The sequence below is a fragment of the Elephantulus edwardii genome, unplaced genomic scaffold (genome assembly GCF_000299155.1).
Source record: "Elephantulus edwardii isolate Elephantulus edwardi_28Jun2011 unplaced genomic scaffold, EleEdw1.0 scaffold00236, whole genome shotgun sequence".
Classification (NCBI taxonomy): Eukaryota; Metazoa; Chordata; class Mammalia; order Macroscelidea; family Macroscelididae; genus Elephantulus; species Elephantulus edwardii.
The window spans coordinates 193,228-210,955 of NW_006399986.1; the positions used below are offsets into that span (position 1 = coordinate 193,228).

At 42.0% G+C, this 17,728-nt stretch overlaps 1 pseudogene; it reads right to left on the reverse strand.

Moving 5' to 3' along the window:
• Window positions 1–16,544: 16,544 nt before the first annotated feature.
• On the reverse strand, window positions 16,545–17,402 carry LOC102847546 (annotated as a pseudogene).
• Window positions 17,403–17,728: the final 326 nt, after the last annotated feature.

Below are 17,728 nucleotides of genomic sequence, written 5' to 3' on the forward strand. Positions count from 1 at the left end.
GGAGTAGGTGTGTTGGAGTCAGTGAGACTGGATTAGGACAGGGCAGGGTTCAGAGCTGTTGTACATAGGGTGTCTGTAAGTCACAAGTGACTTGATGGCACATAACAACAACATACGGTTATGTATATGAAGAAAAAGAAATTGTCAAATTCTCCCATAGTTTATATAATGGCTTTTGAGATTTCTTTTGGAAATTGTAATAGTCCTGTAACATTGTAATAACATGAATTTATCACACTAACTCCTCAAATAAATGATGTGACCACTTAAGGTCTTAGGAATATGATAGAGAGATAAATAAGGATACAGATATGTGAAGACCAGAAGTCCAAGACTGCTATTTCTACCTAGTAGCTCTACCTTTCTCAACAGATGACTTCTACTTTGTGGTCCAAAATGGCTGCTTGAGCGCCAGCCATCACATCTCACCTCCAGTCACTAAACAAAGGGACAAAGAAAGATGATCCCTCTTTCTCTTTTGCAGTACTCCCCAGAATTTGAAAATTAATCTGTAAAATTTCTATAAGACACTAGGGGTAGAGCTCAGGGACAAAATGCTGAGGAAAAAGGAGCACAATGAGATTTAATACTATTCGCATGGTCTGTTTTACCTAGGTGTGGAAGTTTAGCTTTAGCCTCTGGGTTCAAGCGTTGAAAAGCAAAGTGGAAGACATTTCCATTGTTCCATTTCAGCCTCTCTAAACCGCAGGCAATCAGAGATGCTGTGGTTGTCTTGGCAACCTGACCACGTCAGTATCAGAGACCTGGCAGGCCATTCCTGTCTTCTGTCATTATCTGAACACACGCTGTCAAATTTAAAACTGTGTTCTTGATGTCACCAAGAGTGAGAATATCCTTACAAGCTTTGTGATTTTTTTTTTTCAGATGAAATAGAAAGAATATTTCTATTCAAAGGATCTGGGCAGCATTCTCTGTTAGAGATTTACAGCCTCTGAGACCGAATGAGGATTGCAGTGGGTTGCGGTTTGTTTTTGTTGTTTGTTTTTTTTTCTTTATATTTTCTGTTTCAAGTATAAAACGCTGCAATAATAAATAATGATTGTGAAAACTGATACTGGGGCCAAAAGAAAGATGTAAGGCTTATAAATAGAAAAAGAAATAATTCTTCTAAGTCGCACCACACTCTTCTGTCAGTTTGCTGTACTGAGGTAATTGAGGGTTGCTGGGATGCTGAACCTTGTGCCATTGGGGGTCAAATGCCATAACGGTTACCCGTGGTGGACAGTGTTTGGTGGAGCTCCCAGTTTAAGACAGGTTTGGAAGCAGGAGTGGCATCTACTTCCTAAACCACATGCCTCTGGAAACTATGAACTTGGAGAAACTACAATAATTATTGAAAGGCTTCAGGTCTTTTGTTCATAGGGTCACTATGAGTCATGCTTGACTCAATGGCAATCAACAACAATAACAATGATACAAAAACTAACATAATGTGATGATCAGACACACATTTAGGAATGCAGGCCATTTCTGAGACAGCCAAAGCAATAGTACAGATCCAGGCAGCATGTTTGGGGTTGTTTTTGTTTGTTTGTTTGTTTGTCTTCATTGTATGTGGGTTCACTAGGAGTTGGAGTCCATTCAACAGCAAACAACAATCTTTCTTTTTTAAAAAGAGAGAAAGGAAAGAGAAAGCATGCTGAATGTATTTCTCTTATGCTGGGTTCTCTAAAAAAAAGCAAACCAGTGCTGTTGTTGTTGACAGATGCCATCAAGACTACAACTCTCAGTGACTCTCTGACCAGCAGATTGGAACCTGGCCCTATCCCGTGCCATTGTTATAGTCACTGAGGAAGTTCATCCTGTCAAGAGTTTTCCTTTTTCTCTGACCCTCTTCTTTCCCTGATGTGTGATTTACAGCCTCAGAAACGCAAAGAAGGATTAGCTAGGAGTCTGTTTCAACCAAATGGCAATAAATGGATAAGCGGGTGATTTTCAAAAACCAAAGGTTTGCTATAGTCCTGCGTCAGTTAAGTCTATCAGCATCACTGTTCCAGTGGTGTGTGCTCATTTCACGTCTTTGTGTCACACTTTGGTCATTCTCCCAATATGTCAAACTTTTCCCACACTGAATTCTGGCTGAAAGTCAAGAATACCAGAAGAATGTCTATTTGTGTTTTTATTGACTAGGCAGAGACAACTGACTGTGTGGATCATAAGAACTTGTAGGTGACACTGAGAAGAATGAGAGTCCCAGAGCATTTAACTGTGCTCATGAGAAACCTATACCTATACCAGGAAGCTGTTGTGTGAACAAAGCAGGGGAACACTGTAGGGTTTAAAATTAAGAAGGGTGTGTGTCAGGGTTGTATTCTCTTCCCATACCTATTCAATCTGTATGCTGAGCAAAGTATTCAAGAAGCTGGACTCTGGGGAGCTCTGGTGGCCTAGTGGTAAGGAGCTGCAACTACAATCCCAGAGGTGAACAGTTCGAATCCACCAGATGCTCTGCCGGGGAAGGAGGGACAATCTCCTCCCGTACCAGTCAAATCTGATTTGACTGTACACTCACACAAAAAATAATAAAATGAAAATTTTAAAAATTAAAAAAAAAAGAAGCTGGACTCTATGAAGAGGAATGTGGCATTAAAAGTGAAGGGAGACTCATCAATAACGTGCATTATGCAGATGACACACTCTTGCTTGCAGAAAGTGAGGAGGACTTGAGACACTTGTTGCAGGAGGTAAAGGAATGCAGCCTTTAATATAGATTGAATCTCAGTGACAAGAAAATAAAGATTCTTACCACTGAACTGATAAGCAACATCATGAATGATGGAAAGAAATTGAAACTGTCAACATCTTCATCTTACTTGGACCCACAATTAACACACTTGGTACCAGTTGTCAGGAAATGAGGAGATACATTGCACTGGGAAAGTGCAGTTAGGGACCTCTCCAAAGGAGTAATGATGTCAGTTTGAGGACTCTAGTATGTCTGATTGAGGCCATGGTCTTTCCAGTTACTTGTTATGCATCTGAGAGTTGGACAATGAATAAGGATGACAGAAGAAGAACTGATGCCTTTGAGCTGTGGTGTTGGAGAAGAGCCCTGAACATCCCATGGATGACCAAGAGCTGGAGTGCTCCTTGGAGGCAAGAATGATGAAGCTTTGCCTCACATACTTCAGGCATGTTGCTAGGAGGGGCTATTCCTTAGGGAAGGACATGATGCTGGGAAGGGTGGAGGGCTGACGTAGGAGAAGACCCTCAACCAGGTGGGTTGACACTGTGACTGCCGCGATGGGCTCTAGTGTGTCAGGAAGTGTGAAGATGGCACAGGATAAGACAGAGTTCAGATCTGTTGTTCATAGAGTCGCTATAAGTCATACTTGATTTGACGGCACTTAACAACAACAACAATTGAATTCTTTTTTGTTTTCAAAAATTTAAAAAATAATTTTAATGAACATTTACGGAGATTTTTTATTTCCATTCATTCACTGCTGCACTTCTTTCCCTGCCCAGCCCTCCCCACCCCAGTTTGCTCCTCTCTTTGAAAAGTAAAATAAACACTCTCTTCCTGGTACACAATTCCCCCGCACCCTTCCCACTGCCCCAAGTACATTCCACTATGCAACCTTAATTGTGGACTCTTGTGATAACCATAATACCCTATCATACATCGCTTTTAAATTATTCTCTCCCTCATCTGTTTCTGCGCAGTATACACAATTTATACAGTTTTTCTCAGTCTTACCACAACCCCGATATCAGTCCCATTTTACAGCAGTGGCACCGTGCACTATTTGTCCTTTTGCGACTGAGATATTTCACTCAGCATAATGTCCTCCAGGCTCACCCATTTTGAATAATATTGCATGAGTTCCTTCTTTTTCAATACAGCATAGTATTCCATTGTGTGAATATACCACAGCTTCTCTAGCCATTCGTTTGTTGATGGGAACAACTGAATTCTTAGTAGGCTAAACTCATTGCCACTGAGATGGAAGCCGCTCCGCTGAGCCTCCATCAGGTTACTGAGGCTGTAAATTGCACAGGAGATTGCCCATCTTACTCATGTGGGGCGGATGGTGGATTTGAACTCCTGGAATCAAGCCATTGGCGGAAAAAGCACAACCTGGCAAGAGCCACATCACAGAGCGCCACTTAATGGACTACAACATACTGTAAACACAACTCTTACACACACTGTTGTTTGTCACTGAGTCGGAACCAACTCACATCTGACCCTTCGGCAGGTTTTCAGAGGGTGTAAATCAAACAGGGGGCGATTGTCCACCTTTCTCCCTCAGAGCCACTGTGGGATTTGAACCTTGAGCTTTTGAGTTGGCAGTGCAACTCTTTATCCACTAGGCTACCAGAGCTCCCTTCATATGCACTAGGAAACAAAGACATTTATGGGACTCAATTTGTTGCAATATTTACTTTATTGCAGTGGCCTAACTCTAAGCCCTAATATCTTGAAGCCGTGCCCTTAATACGTAAACACGTTTCTTCTTTCAGAAGGAAGAACTAGGCCCCAGTGCTGTCGCTGACTTTGGAGGAGACAGAGAGGTAGGCAATGGGCCAGGATTCTCAGTTTGTTCTTCCTGAGTGTGTCTAACAGTGCACACGTCTTATTTTTAAGGTGTCCACAGGATACTTTTAGCAGTGGCATTATGGTCATTTCTTGTTTTCTTCTTTATATGTTTCCTTATTTAAAAATAATATATTATTTTTAGACTAGACCACAGCAACCTAAAAATAAAACATGTTAGAAGGCACATTACAGACAGTCGCCACAGTATAGTTTTTCTTTCTTTTCTTTCCCGGTCCGCCACACAGCATCTATCAAACCTGGTTATTTTTATAAATCTGTCACAGCACAGGACACGGATCCGTTTGGACTCTCCAGCTGGGCACGGACCCTCTCCTGTGGCTCTGTCCAAGGCAGCGGCTGTCACAGCTCACATTTCTCTCGTCCCCGGAAATGACAGGAGTTCTTGCCAGGGACTGAATCAGTCACAGGACCGGACCATCACAGATCTCTGTGAAATGAGCAGAAGGGTCGGCTGTTCTAGATGGCTCCACGCCGACAAATTGAAAGTATTTTTCGTGCAACAGTGAAAAGACTGGAAACCCTAAGTCTCTCTAAACTTTCATTTAAATGAATTTTAAAAAATGTAAAAAAAAAGTCTTTTTCTTGTCACTTTCTCATTTGAAAGCGAGAAACCTTATTCCATCTGTTTCCTAAACACATCTGCATGTCCACCCGTTGCCCCGGAATCTGTTCCAGTTCATAGCAACCATGTAGAACAGAAAAGAACAGCCCAACAGGGTTTCCAAGGCCATAATTTTTTTCAAGAGCAAACTGCCTTGTCTTTCTCCCAAGGAGACACGGGTAGGTTCGAACCGCTAACTTTTCAGTTAGCAGTAGAGTGCTTTAATCAAAGGCCACCAGGATTTCTTGCTTGTAGGGGTTTCCCCCCCCTTTTTTTAATTTATTATTCATTTCAATGAAAATTTACAGAGACTTTGGATTTCCATTCATTCTTTGTTGCACTTTTCTCTCCTCCCAACCTTCTTCCCTAGTACACTACCCTCTTGGAAAAGTAAAAGAAAATTTTTTTCATTGTTTTACAATCCCTTCCCCCCAGGTCCACTCCACCATGTAGCCTTCACTCTGGACTCCTGTCATAACAAAAATACCTAATCACATATCCCTTTTAAACAGTTTCTCCCTCCATCTGTTTCAATGCAGTATATATGTTATTGAACCCAATTTTCTCAGTCTCCCCCGACCCCCGATGTCAGTCCTGGTTTACAACAGTGGCACCATGCAGTATTTGTCCTTTTGTGACTGAGATACTTCACTCAGCATAATGTTCTCCATCAGCATAATGTCCTCCAGGCTCACCCATTTTGAATAATATTGCATGAGTTCCTTGTTTTTTAATGCAGCATAGTATTCCACTGTGTGAATATACCACAGCTTCTCTATCCATTCGTTTGTTGTTGGGCGCTTATAGGTTTTAAAAAGAAAAAAAACAAACCCAACAGCAACAAACATTGCCATGGAGTCGACTCTGAATCACGTTGTTGTTATGTGTCCTCGAGTCAGTGTCTTTTCATAGCTGACCCTCCAGCAAGTTGTCAGAGGCTGTGAATCACATGGAAATCAAGTCAACTATACCCATCAAAACCAGCAGTTAGGGAGCCTTCCAAATTAATGTGAATTATATGGGAAGAGGTTGCCTGTCTTTATCACAAAGACTTTGGGGGATTCGAAGGGACAGAAAGGCACCCCTTTGGGTTAGGAGTGTAACTCAAGACCACACCGCCAGAACTTTTATTTATTGTTGTTGTTAGGTGCGGTCAAGTCAACTGTGACTCACAGCAACCCTGTGAACAACGTATCTGAAACCTGCCCTGTCCTGGCCGATTCTCACCGTCTCCAACACCCTTGAGCCCATTGTTAACAGTCACTACGTCAACCCACCTTGTTGAAAATCTTCGTCTCTTACTCTGACACTTCCACATTTCCCAGCCTGACGTCGTTCTCCAAGGACTGGTTTCTCCTGGCCACATGCTCAACGTATGAGAGAAAGAGTCTCACCATCCTTGCCTCCAAGGAGAACCCTGGTTTCACTTTCTCCAGGACAGAGCTGTGTGTTCTCTTGGCAGGCCATGGGATATTCAGTACTCCAGCACCACAACTCAAAGGCATCAGTTCTTCTGTCCTCCTTAGCCACCGTCCAACTTTCGGATGCATAGCAAGCAATTGAGAAGACCATTGGAGAAGACTCATTGAATAGAGAGGGCTTGGATCGGATGCATCTTAGTGTTTAAACGGATGTTGTTGTTGTTGTTGATTGCCTTCAAGTTGAGCACGACTCATAGCAACCCTATGAACAAAAAGGCCTGAAGCCCCTCTACAATTGTCAACATTTATCAAAGTTCCTAGAGTTTCCAGAGGCATGTTATTTAGGAAGTGGATGCCACTCCTGCTTCCAAACCTGTCACAGTATGTTATTGTTATGTGTCATTGAGTCGCCTGTGATATACAGCAACCCTATGGACAGCAGCTCTGAACCCTTCCCTGTCCTGAGCTAGTCTCACTAATCCTGACACAACAACCCCCATCGCCCCAGTTACTGTATCAATCCATCTCATCCAGGGTCCACCCTTCTGAGCATGATGTCCTCCTTCAAGGTCCAATCTCTCCTGGCCATGTACCCAAAGTAAGTAAGACAGAGCTTCAACACATATAAACGGATATAATTTACTTTAGAAGGAACTATTTTAATGTAGTAACAATTCTTCAACAGAGCACCTTGTAAGTCTCATTTAGCCTCCATGACCTGACCAACCATTACAGCTAACGGCCACCCTTGATGGGCCCATGTGCACCACAGTAGAACTGTACTATACACGGCTTCCAGTGCTGGATTTTGGAAGAAAGTTGCCAGGCCTTTCTTCTGAGCTGCCTCTGGGTGAATTCGAACTTCCAAACTTTCAGAATGCATTAACCACCTGCACCCTTTAAAACCAAACCAACAACAACTCCAAATCCATTACCATCCATTCCATTCCAATTCATGGCAACCCTGATGTGTTAGATACAACTGCTCCATAGAGTTCTCTGGTGAGCCCCTACTGCTATTCTGGACTGCTAACAGAGAGGTCGGTGGTTCAAATCCACCAGGTGACTATGTGGGAAAAAAGAAAAGGCAGCGCCCCTCACCACCCCCACTGCCAACCCCATAAAGATTTACAGCCTCAAAAACCCAACGGATGGTCACTGTGAGCCAGAACAGAACCACAAAGAGTGGGCTTTTGGGGTTTTATTTTCCTTTTTACAAAAACAGGATTTCTTTTTTTTTTTTTTTCAACTATATTGTCTCAGAGTGTACTCGAACCTCCAACCTTTTTGTGAATAGCCAATCAGGCTTACTGTACGTACTACCCAGGGTTTCTGGGCAAAAGGGTGATGAGGATTTTTCGACACGCAGTTAAATCACAAACACACCAGCGGTTGGTGTCTGTTAGCAGAGAAGCTTAGGGAGAAAATGTGAATTTCACGGAGGCTGGCACCCTCCCCCACACCATATGCTCGGGCGGGAACCACTGTTACACATTTACTTGTTTTTATGAGGCAGGGACTGGGGCCTTTCCACCGAGGAGGGAGGTCGACTACCGAGCGTGATGGGGCGTGTGTTTTTCAGAAATAGTTGGTAGAGTCTGTGAAGTCAGAAAATGCCTGTATAAAAAAAAAAACCAAACACACACACACACACCACCAGCAATGGCAGGAATATGAGGTCCAAATCAACGACGCTGCAGAAGAAAGGTAAATATTTGTTCTGAGCTGCAGGAAATACTTTCAAGAACTACAACAAAAAAAAGAAAAAAATCTGGTTAACCTAGCAATATCTGGCAATGTGCCGTGGGAGCAATTTCATTTTCTAAAGAAAATACAGGTTTTCCAAAGTGATTTGCAAACTTACTCTCAAAAGGATGGAAAATAAATTACAGCATCTATTTCCTTTTCTTAAACTTTTTTATTGAAATTTTAATGAAAGTTTATAGAGAACTTGGATTTCTATTCATTCATTGTTCACATTTTTCTCCCTGATTCAACCCCCAAGTTCGCTTCTCTCTTTGGAAAAAAAAAATTCTTTCATTGTTGTACAATTCCCCATGCCCACACCAGTCTACTTTACTATGCAGCTCTTCTTCCGGACTACTGTCATGCAAATATTTCCCTTTTTCTATATTATTTTCTATTTTTACAGAGGTTTTGGATTTCCATTCATTCATTACCACAATTTTCTCCCTTCCCACCCCTCCCCACCAGCTCGCTTCCCCCTCCGAAGAGAGAAAAAAAATTCCTTCATTAGTATACAATTCCCACGTCCCTTCCCCCCACCCCCCCATACATTTCCTTTTAAGCAGTTCATTCCTTCACCTGTTTCAATGCAGTGTACATTATTCATCCCCTCTTTTCTTAGATTCCCCTCAACCTCAATGTCAGTCCTGTTTTACAACAGTGGTCCTATGCAGTATTTGTCTTTTTTGGGACTGAGATATTTCACTCAGCATAATGTCCTCCAGGGTCACCCATTTTGCATAAGATTTCATTAGTTTCTTGTTTTTCAGTGCTGCATAGTATTCCATTATGTGAATATACCACAGCTTCTCTATCCATTAGTTTGTTGATGGGCACTTGGATTGTTTCCAGCTCTTTGCTATTGTGAACAAAGCCGCAATAAACACGGGTGTCCATTTTCTTATTTATTTGTTAAATGCTGAGAAGAGACAATGGAAAATGCCTACTTTCTCGCCACATCAGCATTCTGAAAAAAGTGCTCTAAATGTTTGATAGTTCCACGCAGAAGGAATGATGGGGGGGGGAACCCTCTCCCATTTAGTTGCCCACTTCAGAAGCCACCATTTCTGTAATTTCTTGGTTTTCTTTCTAGACAAACCCCACCACATTTTTATTGGCTATGCTCTCATTTACAGGAAGCTCTGGTGGCCTAGTGTGGTAACGAGGTAGTCTGAACCAAATGTAGGTGGTTTGAAACCACCAGCTGTTCCTCAGGAGAAAAATGAGCATTCTCCTTCCACGCAATTTGTTGTTCTCATTGTTGTTAGGTGCCACTGAGTCGAGGACAACTTATAGGGACCCTGTGAACAGCCAATCTGAACTCTGTCCTGTCCTGTGCCGTCCTTGTCATCTCTGATACACGTGAGGCCATTGCTACAGTCATGTGTCAACCCATATCATTGAGGGTCTCCTGTCTTTTTTTAAAAAAAATTATTATTATTATTAATTTTTTTATTTTTTAATTTTTGTGCATGTACCGTCAAATCAGATCTGACAGGTACAGGAGGAAATTGTCCCTCCTTCTCCGGCAGAGCATCTGGTGGATTTGAACCGTGTACCTCTGGGATTGCAATACAGTTTCTTGCCACTAGGTCACCAGAGCTCCCCTATTATTATTAATTTTAATGAAAGTTTACAGAGACTGAGGATTTCCATTCATTCATTGTTGCTCTTTTCAGCCCTTCCAACCCTCCGCCCTCCCAGTACACTACCCTCTTGGAAAAGTAAAAGAAAAATTCTTTCATCGTTTTACAAACCCTCCCCCAAGGTCCACTCCACTGTGCAGCCTTTGTTCTGGACTCCTGTCATGATAACAATACCTAATCACATATCCCTTTTAAACAGTTCTTTCCCTCATCTCTTTCAATTCAGTATACATTATTTATCCCATCTTTCTCAGTCTCCCCCCCAACTCCGATGTCAGTCCTGTTTTACAACAGTGGTCCTATGCAGTATTTGTCCTTTTGTGACTGAGATATTTCACTCAGCATAACTTCCTCCAGGGTCACCTGTTTTGTATAATATTGCATGAGTTCCTTGTTTTTCAGTGCAGCATAGTATTCCATTGTGTGAATATACACAGCTTCTCTATCCATTCGCTTATTGATGGGCACTTAGGTTGTTTCCAACGTCTTGCTATTGTAAACAAAGCTGCGATAAACATGGGTGTGCAGAGGGTCTCCTGTCTTAATCTGATCCTCTACTTTCCCATGCTTGATAACCGTCTCCAAGGAATGGCCTCTCCTAGCACCATGCCCAGTGTGTTGAGACGAAGCTTTGTCATCTGCCTCCAGGGAGCACTCTGGCCGCACCTTCTCCAAGACAGATCTATCTGTTCTTTGGGCAGCCCATGGCATGTTCAGCCCTCAACCCCACAAATCAAAGGTATCAATTCTTCTTCTGTTATCCTTATTCACTGTCCAACTTTCAGATGTATAGAAAGTGACTGAAAAGAGCATCACCTCAACCAAGTGTACCTTAGCCTTCAAACTGGCATCCTCACTGCTCCTCAGTAGTTTGGAGAGGTTCCTGACAGCAGACTTGTCCAGTGCAATATGTCTCCTGAGCTCCTAACTGCTGGGACCAAGGGGGTTGATTGTGCGTCCCAGTAAGATGAAATTGTGGGAGTTGTTGTTGTTGTTAAGTGTTGTTGAGTCATAGATGACTCATAGCGACCCTATGAAAGAAAGACCTGAACACTTGTATAACTTTGGTCATTTCTCCATGTTTATAGAGTTTCCGGAGGCAAGCTATTTACAGAAGTGGATGCCACTCCGGCTTCCAAGCTTGATTTAATCTGTAAGTTCCACCAAACACTCTCCACCATGGATAATGAGCAGGGAGGAAACGATGCAACAATTAATGACTGGAAATCCAAGTTTTCTGTAAACTTTTGTTGACCAGGATGCAGTTGTCAGTACAGAGCAAGGAAACACTACATGGTTCAAAATTGGGAAGGGTGTACGCCAGGGATGTGTCATGTTTCCATACCTTTAAAATCTATATGTACAACAGATCATTTGGGAGGCTGGGCTCTATGAGGAGAAATGTGGCATCAGGATTGGAGGAAGATTCAACAATCTGCGTTATGCAGATGGCCCAACCCAGCTTGCTGAAAATGAGGAGGACCTGAAGCACTTGCCACAGAAAGGCAAGGATAGCAGCCTTCAATATGGATTGAAGCTCAACATCAAGAAAACAAAGATTCTCACCACCTGGCCAGATGACAGCATTATAATAGATAGAGAAGAGATTAAGATTGTTAGAGGCTTTAGTTTGCTTGGCTCCACAATCAACACTCTTGGTACCAACAGCCAGGAAATTAAAAGATGAATTGCACTGGGAGAGTCTGCTGCCAGAGACCTCTCCAAAGTACTGAAGAGCAACGATGTAAGTCTGGAGACTAAGGTGTGCCTGATCTAGGCCATTGTCTTTGCAATTATTTTCTATGTATCAGAAAGCAGGACAATGACAAGGGATGACAGAAAGAGAATTGATGCCTTTGAGCTGTGGTGCTGGAGAAGAGTATTGAATATACCGTAGACTGGCAAGAGAACAAACAGGTTTGCCTGGAGAAGGTGAAACCAGGATGCTCCTTGGAGGCAAGGATTCCGAGGCTTCGTCTGACATACTTTGGGCATGTTGCAAAGGAGGGACCAGTTCTTGGAGAGAAACATCATGCTTGGAAAGGTGGAGGGACAGAGAAAGAAAGGGAGACCCTCAATGAGATGGATTGATTCAGTGACTGGGGTAATGAGGGTAGGGGTATCAGAGACAATAAGGTTGACATAGGAATAGAGCAGGGTTCATGGCTATTGTATATATTGTATCTCTGTGAGTCGCAAGCAACTCGATGGCACATAACAACAAAAACAACCGTATATAACCATACCCATCACTTGTCTGTCATTCTGTGGTGGCTTCTGTGTTGCTATGATGATGGAGGCTATGTCGCTGGTATTTCAAATATCAACAGGGTCACCCACCATAAATAGATTTTATAAAAACTTCCAGACTACCAGGACAGGATAAAATTAATGAATGGGACCTTCTAAAAGCTAAATCACTATGCGCATCAAAAACATTTTCTAACAGAGTGGAAAGAATACCTGCTGAATGGGAACAAACATTTGGCACTATCATCTCAGACAAGGGTTTCATAATAAAAGTTCACAGAATCCTACAGGGCCTCTACAAGAAAAAGACTGATAACCCAATTACAAAATGGGCAAAAGACATAGAAAGATCTTTCACAAAGGAAGATATTTGATGGCCAAAACACACATGAAGAGATGCTGAAAATCACTGGCAATAAGTGAGATGCAAATCAAAACCACAATGAGATACCATCTCACCCCAGTAGCAGTGGCAAAGTTTAACAGAACAGCAAATGATAAATGTTGGAGACGATGTGGAGAGATAGGAACTCTTATACACTGCTAGTGGAATTGTAAAATGGTACAACCATTCAGGTAAGCCGTTTGGCGTTTCCTCAAAAAGTTGAACATACAAATTCCATATGACTGTTATTCCACTGCTTGGAATATACCCCAAGAAAATGAGAAATGAGACACAAATGGAGATTTGTACACAAATTTTTTTAAATAATTTTTAATGAGCATTTACAGAGATTTTTGGATTTCCATTCATTCATTGCTACACTTCTCTCCCCACCCATCTCCCGCCCCCCCCCCGCCCCCAGTTCGCTCCTCTCTTTCAAAAGTAAAAGAAACACTCCTTCCCTGGTACACAATCCCCCCACACCCCTCCCACCGCCCCAAGTACATTCCACTATGCAACCTTAATTGGTACACAAATGTTTATAGGAGCATTATTTACCATTGCAAGAACATGGGAAAAGCCCAAATATCCAACCACAATAAAATGGATTGAGAAATTGTGGTACATTCACACAGTGGAATACTACGCAGCACACAGGAGCAATGATTTAGAAAATTACTACCTAACTTGGGAGGGACTAGAGAGCATTATGCTAAGTGAACTAACTCAGTCCTATAAGGACAAATACTGTATAAGACCATTATTGTAGAAATAGAAAGATAACTGGTAAAACAGGTATGAGGATCCAAGAAGGAAAGTGTAGGAGCAGAGGGGTGAGGATAGGCAGGTGGATAATCATAGAGTCACACAAATTGATGGGTAGAGAAAGGGGTGGGTAAAGGAAATGATAAATATCTGGTGCGAAAAACAGTGTATACTAATTTTGTAAGCAAACCAGTATAAAATAAAATTTTGTTTAAAAAAAAACAACCTGCCAGACTAAGAGCACAAAGAAAGGCCTGGCAACTGGTGCTAAAAAGTCACACCCCGAAAACCCTAGAGTGCAGCTCTCATCTACATAAATAGCATTTCTTTGTCATTGCTGTAAATCTATTTATATAACCATGTCAGAGAGTTGGACAATGACTAGGGAGGATAGAAGGAGAATTGATGCCTTTGAGCTTTGGTGTTGGAGAAGAGTATTGAGGGTACCATGGACTGCTAGGAAAACAAACAGATTCATCCTAGAGAGGGTTAAACCGGGATGCTCCTTGGAGGCAAGGATTCTGGGACTTCATCCGACATACTTTGGACATGTTGTAAGAAGGGACTGGTACTTGGAGAGGAACATCATACTTGGGAGAGTGGAGGCACAGCTCAGGAGAGGAAGACCCTCTATAAGGTGGATTGATTCAGTGACTGGGGTAATCGGGATGGGTGTATCGGAGACAGTGTGATTGGCACAGGACAGAGCAGAGTTTAGGGCTGTTGTACATAGGGTCGCTATGAGTAGCAAGCAACTTGACAGCACACAACAACAACAACAACAACAACATAGCTATGTAGAAATATACATATAATAACGTATAATTTATTCTAATTTATCCAAAGATCCTAAGTCTCCTAATGTACATAGGTACTTTTCACTTACTGTTGTGGAAGTCTTTTTACATCTGCAATAAACCTCCAAAATGTATTTCTTGCTCACTGGTTGGGTCTCTTTTGATAGACCCTGTGACTTTTAATTGCTACTCTTGCAAAGAATACCTTCTTGTCCTTTTCTTAAGCACGTCTTGTGGCAATTATCTGAAAAGATACTATTAGAGAAAAACCCAGCAGTGCTTCATTGACTATGCAAAGGCATTTGACTGTGTAGATCACAACAAATTGTGGCTAACCTTGAAAAGAATGGGAATCCCAGAACATTTGATTGAGCTCATGTGAAACCTATACTTCGACCAGGAGGCAGTCATCAGAACAGAGCAAGGAAACACTGCAGCATTCAAAATTAGGAAAGGGTTGTGTCAGGGATGCGTCCTGTCTCCATACCTTTTCAATCTTTTTGTGAAACAGATCCTTTGAGAGGCTGGACTTTATGAGGAGGAGTGTGGTTTGGAGGAAGACTCATCAACCACCTGCATTATGCAGATGATACAACTTTGCTTGCCGAAACAGAGGAGGACCTGAAACATTTGCTATGAAAGGTCAAGGACTCTAGTCTTCAATATGGATTGAAGCTCAATGTCAAGAAGGTAAAGATTCTCACCACTGCCACTGGGCTAACTGGCACCACCATGATAGATGGAAAAGAGATTGAGGTTGTTAACATTTTTAGCTTGCTCCACTCCACAATCAATTTTCTTCAGACCAGAAGTCAGGAAATGAAAAGATTAATTGCATTGGGAAAAATCAGGGACCTCTTCAGAGTGCTAAGGAGCAATGATGTCAGTCTAGAGACTAAGGTGCATCTGATCCAGATCACAGTCTTCACAATCACCTGCTATACATCAGAGAGCTGGACAATGACTAAAGATGACTGGAGAAGAATTGATGCTTTGAGCCATGGTGTTGGAAAAGAGTACATGGATCACCAGAAGAACTGTCTTGGAGAGGTTGAAACCAAGTTTCTCCTCGGAGACAAGAATTCTGAAGCTCCACCTCACATATTTTGGGAATATGTCTAGGAGAAGAAGTCCTTGAACAAGGACATCATACTCAGAAGAGTGGAGAGACAGTGCAGGAGGGGAAGACACTAGATGAGATGGATTGACACCATAACTGGGGCAATGGAATTAGGTGTGTCAGAGTCAGGGAGACAGGCTCAGGACAGGGCACGGTTCAAAGCTATTTGACATAGTGTCATTATGATTCACAGGCAACTCAACGGCACATAACAACAAAAACAACAGGTTTCCAGGGACCAAAATTTGGAGCCTTTTAAACTTTTGATAGTTGTTGCTGATTTGCCCTTGAATCAGTTCACATTCTACAACAAGAGCATGTGAGATTGTCTGTTTCACCACACCTTCACCAGCACTGGGTTTTATGCAACTTTCAGAACATGTGACAATCTGGTACCTGGAAAACAGAGTCATGGTTGTTTTCTGGGCCCTTGGTTCTCTTCCACTGGCCTACGAGTCTATCCCTAGAACATGATTGCTTTGTTGCACATTTCTTTAAGTGTGAGATTGAGCATCTTTTGATATATTTATTGTCACCTGGCATTTGTTTTGCTATCAACCTCTACAGCTATTGGTTTGCATTGTTTCCAGAATAAATCTTTTTTTTTTACCTCTTCTTCAATCTAAGGGGCATTAGTGGCCTAGTGTGTAATATTTTGCTAATTTAAAGCAATCTGTCTGGTGGAGAAAAGTGGGCAATCTCCCCTAGTAACGGTCTGGATGGGTTGTCTTGAGTCGGAATCAGTTTGACAGCACTAGTTGCGTTTTTTGTTGTTGTTTTTTTTTAAACATAAAACGTACTTTTTATTGCTCTTTGTATGGATTTCTTAATTCTTAAAAAATAAAACATTCTGAAAGACAGAAAAAGAAAAGTAGTTTTCTAGACTTTTTTTTTTCAGGTAAGATGTTGGTGACATAGCTCCAAGCAATACACAATCCAGTAAACTATGGCAGACTAACAGTGCAAGTACCATAAAAACCAAGGTATCAAATGTTTCTTTAACTGAACCCCAAAACGTTTCTTTTGACTTCTTTTGTGCCCTCTGGTTTCCCCTGCTCCCTTTCTTATTTCCATCCGTTTCTTGTTTTCCAATTTGATCTCTTGCCTCAACATACAGTCTTTCCCACAGATCTGAACGCTGCTGTTCGAAGATTAGCTTCCGCTCCAGCTCAGTGAGTCTTTCCCGTAAGGTTTCTATTTCCTTTTTTTCAGTCAGTACATTTTCTGTAGCAAGGGTCTTTTGCTGACTTTCAAAAGACATTTTCTCTTCTTCGGCAAGGTTCCAACACCTAGCAAGGTTTTCCTTCAATGATTTATCTATAAAAGACTCCTGTCCTTGCTGACATTGGGATATATAATCCTTCATATCACTTAATTTATCTTCACGGGTTTTGACCAACTGTTGATGTCTCAGAACCTGAACTGTACCACAGATATGCCCAAATTGCAGGATGATGGCAATCACCAAAGCAAGTATGACACATTTATTAAGATCACTACTGAACTGGCGCTTATCCAAGTTCTCCTTGCAAGGTTCGGGCTCCTGCTGTGGTCCCTCTTCAGCAGGACTGGGCTGATGACCAATTTCATCACTACTTGATTCATCATCATTATGTTGAGATGAAAATGCAATTTCTGGCTGACAGAATGTATACTGGCTGCTAAAGGAAGAAGCCATGTGAAAGTTTTCTGAGCTCTGTGCTTCTTCAACAATTACAGCTTCTTCCTGAGTTCCAACTTCTTCTAATTTAGGTGGCTCAAGGGTAACAGTATCAGAATCATCACTGACAGTTCCAAAGTAGATAATGTCTTCAAATGGTGTTTCTCCCTCTGCTTCAACTGCTGACTTGGTTTCTTCCACAGCTGGGTGAGCAATTTCTCCCATCACCGTTGTGTCACTCTGGCTGTTTACTGGCAACACTTGAACTTCCTCGTGCTCAAAAGATGAACCTTCTAGAACAAGCACCCCATTATCATTGGCTACACCGTGTTCAGAATTCACCATCTCAATATCAGATCCCTCATGATTGATGACAGTCCAATCACAAGATGAATCACTGTCACTGGAACTGGAATTTCCAGCCATTTTTCAGGTATCTGAAGGAGAAGAGCTACCTTCGCCCAAATGCGCTAGCTGTCGCGGTGGTGGAGAGCACTGTTGTTGTTTTTTTAAATCGTATATACTTCAGGCTGTGTGACGTACTTAAATGACTGTCGGTTCCTAACACATGTTTACACTTACTGGAGTCAATTCCCTTTATTTCCTCTCTTCTCCTGATCATTTGTTGATCTTAGGTTTCCCCTTCCATCGTCTCACAAGTCAAAAGAACCTCTGTTCACTCCTAGAAAGTGTTTCTGTGCAGACTTCTTTTCAACGTGCGAATATCCTAGGAGAACAACCCAGACCTTGCC